A 16,848-nucleotide genomic window follows, 5' to 3' on the forward strand; every position below is an offset into this window, starting at 1 on the left:
GGAAAAGGAGAAGATATAACCATCCGCACCATCACAATCATTGGCCCGCATCCTTTCCCTTGCCATGACCCACATGCCCTCACCGTCATATCATGCACGCCTCATTCTCCCCCACCCCTATCTTTCATCAACACCACTCCAAACAGGCATTGCCCATACAGCATGCTCACAGTGTACTCATGTGTTTGTCTGGAGGACCGTAGATTAGCGTGTACTGGGGGAGGACCCCATCCCCTAGTTTCTCCAACTCCTCCGTGCTAAAGGCAGGGGCCCTTTCCCCAGACACATGAGCCATTGTCTCTTCCAGACTGAGGTCACAGCAGCACTTGCAGTGTAGGTCCTCTCCTGTCAAAGATCAGGTATCAAGTGAATGAACAGAGAGAAAATGCTGGTGATGTCCGCAGCGGTGAGTACTGTCACCGCCGGTGTACATCGTCATTGGCTCCTGGGACCCATAGGGTCCATTGTTAACCAATGCAAGATTGCGCCGTGGTCTTCGACCGCCTACCGTGACGGTGTACAATGCCAGTGCAGTTACCTCATATCCCCTTGTCCCACATTACAAGTCAGGCAGCCGCCATTTCAGGGGGCCACATGGCATTAATTTTGACTGTGTCACACATATCTAGGCCTTGCTTAAACACTAATACAGCCATATGTCGATTTTCCAAAAAAATTCTGATAAAGTTGTGTTTCCCTACCTCCGTGTTGGTTGACTCTCTGCTCACTGTTCTCCTCCATAGAGCACGTCCGCTGGGGCAGGTGAGGAGATGGCGGCATCCTCCGGTGTGCAGACCGCTGGTGGACCTGTCGACAATGGAGGAGCGACATGTAATTATCACCTACAGACTTGAACGTACCACAATTCTGGAACTGTGTGCCCAGTTGGAGCCAGACCTGATGTCAGCTATCCGCCATCCCACAGGAATCCCCCCTCTAGTGCAGGTGCTATCAGTACTCCATTTCCTAGCAAGTGGGTCTTTTCAAACAACAGTGGCCATAGCATCAGGGTTGTCCCAGCCTATGTTCTCCAACGTGTTGTCCAGGGTATTGTCTGCCCTGCTGAAACACATGCGCAGCCACATCGTTTTCCCTCAGGTGCAGGATTTGCCTACAGTGAAAGGTGACTTCTATGCCCTGGGACACATCCCCAACATCATAGGTGCCATTGATGGTCCCCCCCGCAGGAGTGAACAGGTGTACAGAAACCGGAAGAGTTACCATTCTATGAATGTGCAGATGGTGTGTTTGGCCGACCAGTACATCTCCCATGTAAATTGCAAATTTCCTGGCTCAGTGCATGACGCTTACATTCTGCAGAATAGCAGCATCCCTTATGTGATGGGGCAACTCCAGAGGCACCGTGTTTGGCTATTAGGTGTGTACATGGACCCAATACAGTGTGTTTAGGTGTCTAGGTATGGGGATGTCCCTAAGAGTTAGTGTGTGTCTAACAGTTGTCCCTCACCATTTGCAGGTGACTTTGCTTTCCCCAACCTGTCATGGCTACTGACCCCAGTGAGGAATCCCAGGACAAGGGCAGGGGAACGCTACAATGAGGCCCATGGGCAGACTAGGAGGATTATAGAGAGGACCTACGGCCACCTGAAGGCCAGGTTCCGGTGCCTCCATATGACAGGTGGTTCCCTATTCTACTCACCAAAGAAGGTGTGCCAGAGCATTGTGGCCTGCTGTATGCTTCACAACTTGGCTTTGCGACAACAGGTGCCTTTTCTGCAGGAGGATGCCCCAGATGGAGGTGTTGTGGCAGCTGTGGAGCCTGTGGACAGTGAAGACGAGGAAGCAGAAGAAGAGGACATAGACAACAAGAACACAGTAATCCTGCAATACTTCCATTGAGACACAGGTAAGAAGACAACACTGCCTGCTACATCTGATTTCATTCTTCTACCTCTTATCTGTCTGTCATTTTCACCCAGTGTATGGACACTCAGTTGTCACTTTCCCTTTCAAATTCACAGATGTGGGTCCCACTGTGTGACCTCTGCTTTGTTTCCGCATGGACTAGAGCTGTGTGACATAGGTTTGTTGACATTACATTGGATATAGCATTTTGCCACAGTTATTGCTAATACACATTTTCGAAAGCACAGACTGAATCCAGATTGTTTTGTGATTTAAGGGTGTTTATTTAAGTGCTAAATGGTGAAGGTGGTTGTAAAATGGTCAGGGGTGATGGTGGATGAATGTCCATGGCAGAGTCTAGTCTATTAGTCTCACAGGTGCATTATCAAAAGGGGCATAGGAAGTGGAGCTAGGGCAGTTTAAGTATGGACAGGGTGACAAAGTGGGACAGAAGGATGACAATCAGGGTGATCTAATTTTTTGGTGGGGGTCTTGGCATTGTTCTCTGTATTTGTCCTGGATCTCAGGGACCGATTGCGGGGTGGTTCTCCATCTGTAGGGGGTGGGGTGCTGGTGTCGTGGTCCTGTGGTGGTGCCTCCTGTCCACCAGTGCCGGCGGAGGTGATAGTCAGTTCATCGTCCAGGCCAGTGTCAGGGGCCCCTTGTTGTGCCACAGTGTCCCTCCTGGTGATCACAAGTTCTTTCAGCACCCCTACAATGGTGCCCAGGGTGGAATTGATGGATTTGTGTTCCTCCCTGAACTCCAAATACTGTTCCTCCTGCAGCCGCTGGGTCTCCTGAAACTTGGCCAGTACCGTTGCCATCGTCTCCTGGGAGTGGTGGTAGGCTCCCATGATGTTGGAGAGGGCCTCTTGGAGAGTGGGTTCCCTGGGCCTGTCCTCCCCCTGTCACACAGCAGCCCTCCCAGTTGCTCTGTTTCTCTGTGCCTCTGTCCCCTGAACCGTGTGCCCACTACCACTGCCCCCAGGTCCCTTATGTTGTTGGGGTGGTGGGTTAGCCTGGGTTCCCTGAACTGGTGGACAAACTGGTGCTTGACGTGTCCTGGGGACAGAGGTATGGGCCCGCTGGGTTGGTGCAGCGCTGGTGTTTCCAGAGCGGGGAAGATCTGTAGTGGCTTGTGCCAGTGTGAGGGAAACCGACTGTCCTGAGGTCCCAGATGGGCTGGGCTGGTCATCTAGATCCAGTTGGACAGAGCTGCTGTCATCAATGTGGGCCTCTTCTGTGGGTGGAGTGGACCTGTCTGGACCCTCCTGTCCGGTGACGTTAGGTAGGGGTCCTGCAGGGGTGTAAAGGCATGATTATTGCATCTGCTTGTGCCATGGTGTGCAATGGGTAGGTGACCCTGTACCCCAGTGCTTACATTCTTGTGTGGGACCTTCTGTGATAATGGTTTAGGGAGGTGTATGGGTATGTGCTTTGGCAATGCTTTGGTGATGAGTGTCCATGCTTTGGTGTTACATGCAGGGCTTGGGTTTGGGATGTGTGGTTTGTGATAGTGGGACATGTGTGAGGAGTTGGAGTGATGGTGGTGAAGGCCAGGGTGGGGTTATGTGATAGCATGCAGGTAGGGTGGGGGATGAAGTAGTTAAAGGTTTGACTTACCAGAGTCCATTCCTCCAGCTACTCCTGCAAGGCCCTCAGGATGCAGTATAGCCAAGACCTGCTCCTCCCAGGTTGTGAATTCTGGAGGAGGTGGTGGGGGTCTGCCGCCAGTCCTCTGAACTGCAATCTGGTGTCTTGAGACCACGGAACGCACCTTCCTCCGTAGGTCGTTCCACCTCTTCCTGATGTCATCCCGTGTTCTTGGGTGCTGTCCCACTGCGTTGACCCTGTCCATGATTCTGCGCCATAGCTCCATCTTCCTAGCTATGGTGGTGTGCTGCACCTGTGATCCTAATAGCTGTGGCTCTACCCAGATGATTTCCTCCACCATGACCCTGAGATCCTCCTCAGAAAACCTGCGGTGTCTTTGTGGTGCCATGGGGTGGTGTGGGTGATGTGTCGGGTGGTGTGTGTTGTGATGTGTGGGGTGATAGAGGTGTGATGTGTGAGGTCCTTTGATGTTGTGTGAGTGATGGTGTTGAGTGCTTGTGGATGCCATTGTTCTTTCTGGTGGTGTCTCTCTCTGGCCTTCTGTCGCAATTGTTGTCGTAGGGGTTTGTGGGTGATGTGGGTGTGTATTTTATAGTGTACTGGGTGTGTGGGAGTGGTTTGTGTATGTGTGTCAGGTGTGTGTATTTCGATTTGTCCAATGTGGTAGTGTTTTGTAAGTGTGTGTGTATTTTGAGCACGGCGGTGTGTACCACCAATGTAATACTGCGGTGGATTCGTGTGTCGTGATAGTGTGGGTGTATTCCTGTTGGCATGACGGTGGAGGTTTTGTTATCGCCAGTTTATCACTGACCTTTGGTGTGGCGGATTCCGTGCTGTGGGTCATAATGGCTGTAGCGGAATTCTGCGGCAGCGGCAGTGTCTTGGCGGTCTTCTGCACAGCGGTAAGCGGCTTTTACCGCCAATTTTGTAATGACCCCCTATGTGTGGGTGTTAGAAATTGGGTCACTAGTTGGCTGGGGTATGCACCCTTTTATAAAATAGGGACCACAAACCTAATCATGGTAAGTCACAACACAACCTAAAATTTCCTGTGCTTACCCTCTTGTAGCTTGGCACTGAGCAAGCAGGCATAACTTAGAAGGCAATGTGTAAAGTATGTGTGTAGTACCTAATACAGTAACACAGTGAAAACACCACAAAAACACACCAAACAGGTTTAGAAAAATAGAATATATTTATTCAATAAGGTCAAAACAATGAAAATCCAATGTAGACAAGCAAAGTTATAATTTTTTAAAGATTAAATCCCACTAAAGTGCTTAGAAAGAGTTGGGGCTATCAAGGCGTCATTGACTGAGTCATTCCCAAAAATCCGACGCCACAGGCAGCGGTCACAGAGTCACATGGACCTGCAGGCACAGTGCCTTTGGAAACAAAGAAAGAAAGACGTTCCAAGGAGTCATGGATATAAAGTGTCGCTGGAGCGGGTGTGGCATCAGTCCCTTACTGGTTCCGGGGAGGTGAGACATCGGTTCCGTACTGTGAGGCAGGGGAGGTGAGGCACTGATTATGTCCAGTTGCAGAGGGAGCTGGTGCGGCGTTGGTGGTGAGGCGTTGGTTCCTTGTGACCCAGCGGAGTCGATGGATCCAGTCAGTCAAGATGTGATGAGTCAACTTCACAGTGTAGCGATCACACTGTGTGATGTCAGAGGCACTGAGACAACATCAGACTTACATTGAAGGCCTGCAGTGGTTGCGTGCAGCGATGTCCATGGAACGTGAGCAGCTGTGGCATCGATGCTGCCATCGCTGAAGTCGTTCTTGGCATCACTGAAGTCCAAAAACTAGCTAAAAGCTAGCTGGTGAAGTTTTTGTTGGCCCTGACACTTTAGATCAGGAAGCAAGCTCAAGCCAAGCCCTTGGAGAGCACTTTTGGGGAAAGCAGAGTTCTTCCAGAAAAGTCAGAGGCCGGCAGGGCAGCAGGGCAACACGCAGGGCAGCAGTCCTTCTCAGCAAAGCAGTCCAGATGACTCCATTGGGCAGCCAGGCAGTTCCTCTGACAGAGTACAGATGTAGATCCAGAGGTCTCTGATTTGGTGGGGTCAGAGACCCAATTTATTTACCATAAATGCCTTTGAAGTGGGGGAAAGGTCAAAGAGTGGTTTTGAAGTGCACACATTCCCCTTTGAGCCCAGTCCTGTCTGTCAGGATCCCTGTGGGGGGGTATCAGTCCTTTGTTTGAGGCCTGGCCTTTGAAATGTAAAAGAGAGACCCTCCACCTCTCCTGGCCAGGGAGACCCATTCAGTATGCAGATAAATGCATATGTGACTGGGTGTCCTGCGTTTATGGGTATCTGGGTGGAATGCACAAGGTGAGCTGTCAACCAACACAGACCACACATGGATTAGACAATACTGGACTAAGAAACTGGGCAATAGATGCTGGAAGGACCCACCAGGAACTGCTGTGGGACTGACCTGTGGCCTGCTAGGTCACTAAGAAGGACTGCCACGTTTAGCTCATTAGGATCTTTCAGCTGACCTTCTTGTATGGGCCCTGAAACTTCATGCCCACCCTAACAGTCTCCAGGGGCTGGGTGGTATGACCTTTCCTCCATTCTTGTTGCCTTGGAACTGTTTCCTAAGGGGCACAAGTGGAGTGCCACCTTTGCCATTGTGGAGCACATGGAGAATACTCTGGAAGCAGCAGCGTGTGAGGTGCACTTTATTTCCAATAAGAGCGCATTACTATTATTTGTATTTCCCCTGGGTGCAAGGATGCACACTGTGACATTGTATTTGTGGACCGCCCTGTCTGAGTTAGGAGAAGTCAGGAGGAGCCTGTGGATTCAGCACAGACAAGTGCACTCTTCTAAGTGCCTCTGGGACACAGGCAGGCCCCTTTCCTGAGTGAGATCACCACTGAGGCCCTACCGGAGGAAAAGGAGCCGACCCTTTACCAGAGCATGTGCCCCATGATGCAGGTTGAGGTTGTTGTATCAGGAGGAAGCATGGACTTGGCTTTCCTCTTTGTGTGTTTGGGCAGCCCCATTTTTGTCTCAAGCAGGAGTGCTGGAAGGAATACCCACTCCCTGTAGAGAACGGCCGGCCTCACCAGAGGAAATTCCCATGTTGAATACCTCCAACCAAGAGCCGCTGCACTGAAGAGAAGATGCTGGTTGCCTGTCCCATCCTCTCTGTGAAAGTCCCTGTTGGGTGGAGCACTCTGATGTTGGATCTGGTACAGAAGCATTGCCGGATCACGGGTGGCTGCCTTTGATCCCTGTAGCCAGATCTACCGGGGTGGCTGCACTGCATACTCAAAGGCTGCAGCCCCCATTACAGTGTTGTTACTTGGGGAGGCCCTGGAGGGCTTCCACATCTGGGCATTTTTGTGTCACTAGCCCCATACAGGATGGACAGAAACCTCAACAGAGGCCTTGTTCTCGCTAGAAGTGGGTAAGTACTGTGTTCCCCATAATAGGAGCACAAGGACTCGACTTGGGCCAGATGTATGAAGGTTTCCATTTCCAAATACCAAATAGTGATTATTTCCGAATCACTAACTGGGATTCGCAAAATGCAATGTAACAACAACATCGCTGAGTTTTTTGCGATTTCTCAAAATTCGCAATCGCAAATAGCGAGTACCAAATAGTGATTCAGTAAAATAGTGAATCAGTATTTGGAAATCGCAAGTTGTGATTTCTGTATTCTGGAGCAGCTTGATGACATCTGTTGGACCTGGCTCTTGTGGCAGGTTCATTCCCTGACTTTTTGCCTCCTTCCTCCTATTTTTCTGACCTCTCGATGTTGGCTCTAGGACTCTGAGCACTTTATCACTCCTGTTCAGTGCTTAAGTTCAGGTGCTCTTTCATCTAAAGTTGGTTGGCTTATACCTAATTTAATTTACCTGTAAGTCCCTTGTACGGTAAGACCTCTATACCCAGGTCCTATAAATTAAATGCTACTAGTAGGACTGCAGCGCTGTTTGCACCACCCACTGAAGTAGCCTTTCAAACCTGACTCAGGCCTGCTAGCACAGAGAATGTGTGCATACCTTTCTGCCACAGGGACCTGGCATCTAAATTTACTAGCCAGGCCCAGAACTCCCCTTTTACTATATGTAAGTCACCCCCAAGGTAGGCCCTAACTTGCCCTATGGGCAGGCTGCTATGTATGTAGAAGGCAGGACATGTGCCAGGTTGCGTGGCCTGTCCTGGTAGTGACAAACAGCCTAACTTGGTGTATCACTGCTGTGAGTGCTTTCTTGCCATAGGATTACATTAGAAATGCCCTGCTTTATATGTAGGGGGTAAGAAGTGCTGCTTACTGGTGTAGGTGTACTTGTTATTACCATTACAGAAAAGTCACTTCTAGAAAGTGAGCATTTCTCTGTGCTTATGACTCTGGTGTTTTGCAGCTTGACTCCAATCCACGTCTAGGCAGAGTGAAAGTTTTCAGACAGCATGTACACGGGGAGGGTGGAGGTGACACAGAGGTGCATCTGCATACTGAATAGTCTTCCTGGGCTGAGAAAAGGGAGAGGCAGGGCACACCTACATTTGTAAGGGGCTGTGCCCTGGCCTCACACAATGGGGTTGTTTACCCCCAACTGATGTTTGGAGCCTGTGTGGATGAGAGAGGGGGCACTCCCAGAACCAGTTGTAACTGGTTGGAACCTCCTTTCCCTCCTTTGTGGACACACTGTAAAAATGAGTATGAGTACAGGGGAATTTTCACCACAATTTGGTGACATTTTGGAACTGGACACAATGCTGCTGGAGGGACTCACCAGGAACTGCCATGGACTGCTGCTGCTGTGCTGACCTGTGACCTGCTTAGTCACTTTGAGGAACTACCCACTGCCTGCATTCTCCTTGTGCTTGCCTGCTGCTGGGCCCTGCTGCCCTGTGTTCCTTTTTGGTACTGTTGTCCCCCAGGGGCTGGGTGCTGTGGTCCCTGACCTCTGCCATCATCAGGTGAAGCGCCTAGAAAACGCTTCTGTTTAGGATCCAGCACTGAAAGCGCTCTGTTGAATTATAGTCTAGTGCTTTGGAAAGCGCTTTTCTGTTATCGCAAGAAATCACCTCCACTACCTGGGATCAATAATTTACCCTCAGCACTTTGAAAATCGATTGTGTTGTCACAAGAAATCACCGCTGTGGCCCGGCTTTTGTTTATTTAAGAGTGCCGGAGTTGCACTGTCTTCAGTGCCCCCAGGGCACCCTCATCAGAAGAAAAGGAGCAAGCGCGCTTCTATCATGCCCCGTGGTGAAGGGTGCTCTGAGAAGCGCTCCCCAGTGCACAGTTAGGCACCTACACTGGTGCCTGCCCTCTGTTACAGCCAGGCGGGCAGCAGCGTGGCAAAGAAGTAAGGGGGCGGAGGAAGCCTCATCGGAGGCTCCCCCACCCCACCGACCCCTTTTACCTGTTTGGATGGCAGGGAGAGTACCAGGAGGATGTGGGCAGGGCGGAAGCCTCACCAGAGGGTCCCCACCCGGTGCAGTCCTCCTGCTTCATTTTGCGGGCCCCATGAGAGTCGGTAGCCTCAGTCGTTTTTCTTGGTTTTGACCTCACTCAATAGAGCGCCATTTGAGGCCCGGGGGGGCCCACAGAGATCAAGAGCCCCAGGAGGGCCCCGTTATTAAATCAGAGGAGGTGCGCGGTGTCCCCCTCCTTCCTCAGTTGTGGTGCTGGCTATGGCCCCCCTCTGGAGTGCCAGTTGATGCCCGAGGGGGGCCCCCCAGAGAACACAGGCCCCAGGAGGGGCCCATCTTAAAAATCGAAGAGGGTGCTTGCAACCCCTCTCCCCCACAGCATTGTGAGGCCCCCGTCCTTTGCACAATGGAGTGCCAGGTCCCCTTATGGATAACTGGTGGCACTGGAAGTGCCCTTATTCATTAAAAAAGGTACTTTTGAAGGACATCTGATTTGTAATGTTCCTCATATTAACTTCATGAATTTTGTATGCTAACATGTTTGATTTATGATGTTTTATATATGTATGCTAATGTTCCTTTTATGGGCATGACATGCTAATGTGTTTTCCTGACTTGCCATACGTTTTATATTGTTCCTAATATGAGCATTTATGATATTTCTATGACAAGTGCATTGGTGTAGTAAAGTGATTCCTGTCTACTACTTATGTTGCAGCATACTAAGTAAAGTTTATACCATGAAAGTTTAAAAATGTGAAAATCCAATATACCTCTCATTTTTTTCAGATTTTATTATATTCAATTGCCTGAGTATTCCAGATTTTTTCCAATATCGTCCATTTGAGATCCTCTACTCTATGTCCCATGGTTTCCCAATGTTGAACCAAGGGAGCTCCCTCTCTTTAATTGTGAATATTGAACATGTGCTTTAACATTCTCACTCTTAATTCACGTCCCGTTTCTCCTACATACCCAAACAAGGGCAGCGGATAAGATACACATAGTGCGTTGTTCTACAGTTGCTCATCTCATTGAATTTAAATTCCCTGTGTTTCCATTGTAGCACATCACCTATGATTGCTCCTGGGCAGTTCCACATTTGTGGTTACCTTTAATGGGTTGCTGTCCCGTAATCGACTTTTGACAGAAATCGTTTTCTTTGGCTATGGTTGATCTGACCAACCGATAACGGATACTTTGGTTCTTCTCATATGCAAGGAGGGGTTTTTCAAGAGGGATAGATCTTGATTACTATGAGAATTTCCCAAATGGTCCAAATTATTTTTCTAATTTTCTCATTCAAATTGGAATACTGTATCACACACAACATTTGTTGCTTTGGATCTTTATTTTGCTTTTTAAACATACTGTCCCTGTTGAAATATGTGGCACTTTTATAAGATTCCCTTATTAATCATTTAGGGTAACCTCTTAGCAGAAGCTTCTGCTGGAGGATTTTTGTATGTTGGTCATAGTCTCTCAAGTTGGTACAATTCCTACGAATACGTAACAATTGGCGGAAAGGGATTCCCTGCTTTTGGCTTCTGGGTGGAAAACTATCAAAGTGAAGTATGGTATTCTTGGCAGTAGCTTTAGTGTATAGAGATACCTCTAAACAGAGATTCCGGTGTCCTATCCAGATATCCAGAAACTCAACCGTGTCCTTGCTCTTATGAATAGTGAACCTAAGGTTGGAGTCACAGGCATTAACCAGTCGCAAAAATCATCCAGTTGTTCTTCATGCCCTGACCAGATGAAAAATATACCATCTATATATCTGGACCAGAGATGAACATTCTCATATAGAATGGTGCCACTTCATTATAAAAGTGGGTTTCCTCAAACTTGCCAACATAAATATTCGCTAAACTCAGGACACATGCTGCCCTGTGCTGACTCCTTTCCTTTGTTGATAGATATGTCCATCAAATTCAAAATCATTCTCTTCCAGAGAAATTTTAAGACATTGAAGGATAAACTTGAGGTGTTAGACATCCCTGCCTTTTCAAACGGCCGGGCTACAGGTTGCCAGGCCTCCCTCTGTGGGATATTGGTGTAAAGTGCTTCGACGTCCATGGTAACCAGGGTCTGAGTGGCTGGATTAAAGGACATACCTTCAAGCTTAGAAATGATATGTCAGGTATCTCTAACATACGCCAGAAGACAAACTACTCTCTGTTTCAGAAATCTCTCCACATATTTTGATAATGGTTCAGTAATTGAACCTACTGTAGACACTATCGGACAAAAAGGGGATCAACCTCATTCTTATGTATCTTAGGTAGCCCATAAAGCACTGGGGTCCTAGTACATTGAGGGTTCAGAAATTCATATTCCTGATCACAGATGAGGCCCTTAGATAACGCCTCATTACTGATTCTTTGGAACGCCTGTCTCGTGCAAATTTCCCAATTACTTCTACCTTTTTTATAGTGCTCAGGGATATCCAACATAAGAGACATCTTTTGTTTATAGTAATCTGTATCCAAAAGAACTAAGCCTCCTCCTTTATCGCAGGGTTTAACTGTGATTTGTTTGTCTTTTTGAAGTTTACACAGTGCCTGCTTATATTGGGGTTTCAGTATGGACTAAGACTACACTCTCAAAGATTCTGATTTCTGGTCCCACCTGATCTAGGCTCTGTGTAAAAGTCGATACTGGTTTTAAACCCGATAAGTTGGCCTCAGTGCTACTAGCTCTTCCTTCAAAGAATCTCTTCACTGTGATGCACCTAAAAAAGGGAAACAGATCGTTAATCAATCCAAATTGGTTTACAGGAACCCTAGGAATGAAGGAAAATCCTTTCTTAAGTAGAGTATTGGTATCTATAACCATAAGGGAAGAAGTAAGATTGAATACCGGAATGGAATTCAATCCCTCCCATACTGTTGTCTCCTGGTTTTTAATACATGTTGGGAGTTGTCTGTATTGTGACACCTCCCTCTTTGATGATTCCTGAACCTGGTCCTGTGTGTCCCTCTTCTGGATAAAAAATGATTGGAGCGATTCTGTCCCTCATTCTGTTCCATCCTGTTGCGATATAGATCAAACTGATTGGAATTACCCTCTCCATCTGATTTGGAAGTATCCGAAAAGGTAACAATCTTTTTACTAGTCCAGAATTGGCGATCTTGCTCTGATCCATTATGGCTGTTATTCTGATAGTATTTTTCTGACAGATATGGGTAAGCTCGCTTTTGAGTAAACCATCTAATATCCTTCCTTAGTTTATCTGTCTTCTTTTATAAGGTAAATATTGAAGGAATCAAGTTCCAGGTTCACTTCTTCTTCCTGTTTTTTCACTTCCTCCAAGGAGTCCTTAGCTTTTAATTTGGCCTCAAATGTTTTAATTTCTTTGGTCAGTACTTCGATAAGTTCTCTCGCTGCCTTGACTACCAAAATCATCCAATTGCGAGAACATCGATTATATATCAATGTCCATTTTTACAGGAATTGTCTGATTTCAATGAATAAGTCTGGAACATTCCTTACTCTTTGGCCAGCTGGTATAACCCCTGCTCTCAAATAATCCAACATAAATTCAGCATGTAGCTCCGTACATTTTCGCTTTTTTCTTAACTCCTACTAGCTTGTACCAACCTTCTTTTGGTTAGTTAAACCCTATGACTCCCTGTGCTCCAATTCTAGATTGCCCAAGTAGTTTGGATAAATCATCATCACTGAACACGGATGTTTTAATGCTAGCCATTGTGTATATGTCCTTTTTTCCTCAAAAGTCACCAAAAATATAGACCTAGTACAGTCTCATTTGGAATAAGTTATAAAAGTTCCTCTATCTGTACTTCCAGCAGATATACTTATTTCCTAGGCAAGGCAAAGGTCGGATGTAGAAAAACCAGATATGACTCACCCAGACAAAATTGAAGAGGTATAAAACTGTTGGTTATATTATGAATTCAAAAATTCACTTAGAATATTCTCTTCTAGAAATGTACCTCTTTATTATAAGTCTCATGGAAAGACAAAATTATTAAAGAAAAATATAACCACCACCAAAGTATATGATCATGGATGTAACGCTCTACTTCTTCCAAGGACCATAGAAAAATCTCTAATAATTTATATAAACATGTAAACTTTAAACCATCAAGGGTCCCTGTAAAAATGAAGTAGCTCATCCAGAGAAATAAAAACAAAAAATGCAAAAAATGTTAGAGCTACTATTAAATAACACTTCAAGGATATATATAGAAAAAAACAAAAAAAAACATATAATCAAAATACACATATATACAACGTATGTCAAACACTTATTAGTTCACAAGTCCCAACTAAGAATGTACAAAATAACATTCAATTAATTAAGCAATAAACCACTAAATCAATCTAGTATTTCATCTATATATTTATTGTACTTTATAATAAATGACATGAATAAATCAAACACAATAATATGCAAGAAATAGCTAAAGACAATACAAACAATGCAAACCAATATAGAACCCCACAAAAAACGATAGACGATAAAAACACTTATACTTCATTCATAGTAAAAGAAACCAGACTCAACCATATAACCCTAGAAACATACACATTTTTAGAATTTGTTGCATTTTTGCATTTTTTGCAGAACTCTAAGTAACATGTGTGTTATATGTGACTACTACTGGTTCTGGAGACTAACTAATGTGTAATGTTCTGACAACTGCTAAGGTAGTAGGATTTTACTGACATGTTGTGTTTGGTCTAATAATTGCGTAGTGTACAATACAGTATATTTTCATGTAACTTGGTGTTGTGTTTCCTTTGTGGTGGGGATAGTGTGTCACGCAAGTGTGTGTGTTGTGCGAACGCTTTACACATTACCTCTGGGATAGGCCTGACTGCTTGTGCCAAGCTACCAAGGGGGTGAACAGGGATTATCCTGGACGTGTAACTCCCTTGCCCTGACTAGAGTAGGTGCGTTTTGCATAGCTTAGGTGCATACCTTAGCCAACCAGAAACCCCACTTCTAACAACATCACAACCAGAAAGTGCATCAGTGCATGCTGTTTCCAGAAGCCTGAGGCACAGAAGTAGGCAAAGAGACCCAGCACATCACCAAGGAGGTACTCAGAAGAGTCAGCCAGGACCAGAAAACAGAATGACCACTGATGGGGATGGCAAGGACACAGGGGGGAGAAAAACAAAACTGAAATTCAGTGAGCAGGAATTGGAGGTGCTCACAGAAGAGGGGTCAAGAACCATGAACAGTTATTTGACAAACACTCACTACAGGTCCCAGAAAGTGAGAAGAGAAAAATATGGACTGACATCCAGACCAAAATATGCACAGTGAGTGTTGCGCATCGTTCAATTGAGGAAAGACGCAAGTGCTGCTACGATTTGTGATCATGTACCAAAGAGAGGGTTGCAAGCAGGTTGAAGGAGGCAAGGAGCACTGGTGGAGGAACACCCACCTAGACACCATCCACCCCTTGGAAGACATGGAAGAGTCAACACTAATGCCTGAAGCAGTAAGTGGTGTCACTGACATTGATACCTCAGGCACACCCGGCACCAGCAAAGGTAAGGGCAGTAAAGATTTGAATCACCATATGTGCATGTACAAATGTCCCGTAGAAAATTGCAAAGGCACTATGCACTATGATAAGTTGTCCATGCCACATATTCCATTCGACACAACAATAACTTATGGGAGTGGTAGTCCAAACCCTAAAAGTGTGTCTACTACATAAATAGCAATACAGTGTAAAACCAAACAGAAAACAGCACAACAGACAATTAGAGACACTGTGCAAGGGAAAATGTTTATCATGAAAGTAACTGTAAGATTATAAATGCAAGGTGAACTTCATGAGTGACATGATGCACATTGTTGTTGCAGATGTTCGGGGCCCTGATGCAGCAGAAAGTGGAAAAGGGGGGAATAACAAAAGTCAGCCACAGTCAGATTCAAACACCAGTGAGACCATCATACCAGCACCAACCAGACGCAGGGCAAGAGTGCAACCCCTCCCTGAGTTTACTCTGGAATCCGATCAATTGCAGGAAGAAGTACCCACACCACCTTGAGAGGGTAGAAGCACCAACAGACAGCAGTCCCTGTTCCTGCATCAGTCTACTCCCCTCATGAAGCGTTGTGAAGAAGGTAAACAGTGCACAGAGGAAGGTGAGGGCCCATCACTGTCCAGTGGTCTTGAGGTATCCATGTTGAAAGTGCAGTGCCTGCAATGTAAACACATGAGATCAATGCTCAGGCAGTTGGTGTCCCTCGATCACAACATGGGATCAATGCACAGGCAGTTGGTGTCTCTCAATAACAACATGTGCAAGCTACATGAGGGATAGCAAACTACAGCATGTAAAGGAGATGACAAATGCCATTAAGGAAATCTACACTGTAATGAAGCAGGAGCAGGTGCCATCACCAATTGATGGATAGGTTGGATGGGTTCAGCAGATCTGTCAATTGGCTCACTAACACAACTGCTTTGCAAGTCGAAATGGCACATTGCAGTCAGTATGTTGCATGAGGATTAGTGCAAGTCACCAATGCATTGGGGGCAATGCAGACAGTCCGAAGTGATGCAAGCAGCCATATGGGTGATGGGGATAGTAATGAGCTCTCTAGCCTCAGCTGTGTCACAGCACCTGTGATGGATCCTAGGTGTCGCAGTTCCAGATACAGTTCTGTCTCCAAACATGCAACAAGAGGTGCCACCGAGCCTACTGGCTGTTCAAGTGGAGTGTGTGAACATAAAAAGTAATGTTGAGAAGTACAGGGGCCTTGCATATCATGTAGCAATGCATTGATACCATGATGTCAGTAGTTTCACACTGGACCTGATTGTGTATTTTGTGTACCTATCTCCTATTCACACACATATTACCTGAAGTCAAGGCAAAAAATGTGATACCTACAGAAATAAGTGAAAGTAGACGTGGTGTTGTCATTACTTAAATCAGAAATAGTATTGTGTAATCACAGCACGTCTTTGCCTGCCCTCTGCTGCTCTGGTTCTGTCTGCTGGTTAAAGGGGTCTGGTTCTGTCTGCTGGCTGAAGGGGTGGCAAGGGGTCATCATCCTCATAGGACTCCGTCTCTGTGGGTTCAACTGGTATGCCTCTTGTCGTTGCGATGTTGTGCAACATTGCACATGTGGCCATGATCTTGCAGGTGGTTTCTGGACTGTATTGCAGTGTGCCCCACTCTTATGCAGGCATGGGAAAGGACTTTTCAGCAGGCTGAAGGTCCTCACAATCACGCTATGTGTCCTCCTGTGTGCTGCATTGTATCTCCACTGGCAGGATTGAGACAGGGTATCACGATGAAGGACCGCACTGTATATGCATTGTCTCCTAGAATGACAGGAGTGTAAAATGAGTTTTTGTTATCTGTGACATCACATAGATGTCGTGCAACATTGTTCACTGTTACATTACCAAGTAGGGATCCTTCGCCAAACCCCCCAGCAAGAAGTCTTGTGTGTATTCCACTGTGCATGAAAATGTATGAGTCATGTGTGCTACCAGGGTATCTGGCCACAAGATCAGTTATTATGTTGTGGGCATTGCATATGACATGGATGTTCATAGAATGTGTACTTTTCCTATTCCTATATACGTACTCTGTTGCAGATAATGGACAGATTGCTATATGTGTACCTTCGATGCAGCCAGTGACGTGTAGAAATTCAGCTTCCTGGTAGAAATCAAATTTAGTTTTTTGTAAATCCTGTAGGGCGTTGGGGAATTTTATGTGCAGATGAAGTTTTGTTAAAATAGCATTTATGAATGCATTAAAGAAGCACAAAAGCACACTTTGATATACACCTGCAGCTGCTGCTATGACCCCTTGATAACTTCCTGAGGCTAAGAAGTGCAGGGAGCATAAAACCTGCACATGAGTGGGTATGGCATTGGTTCTGTGTGTGTGTTGTTGCAGTAGGGGTTATAAATCAGTTATTAAGTCAAGTATAATGGCAGAGTTCAACCTGTAC

This window comes from Pleurodeles waltl, chromosome 8 (assembly GCF_031143425.1).
Source record: "Pleurodeles waltl isolate 20211129_DDA chromosome 8, aPleWal1.hap1.20221129, whole genome shotgun sequence".
In the NCBI taxonomy this organism is placed as follows: domain Eukaryota; kingdom Metazoa; phylum Chordata; class Amphibia; order Caudata; family Salamandridae; genus Pleurodeles; species Pleurodeles waltl.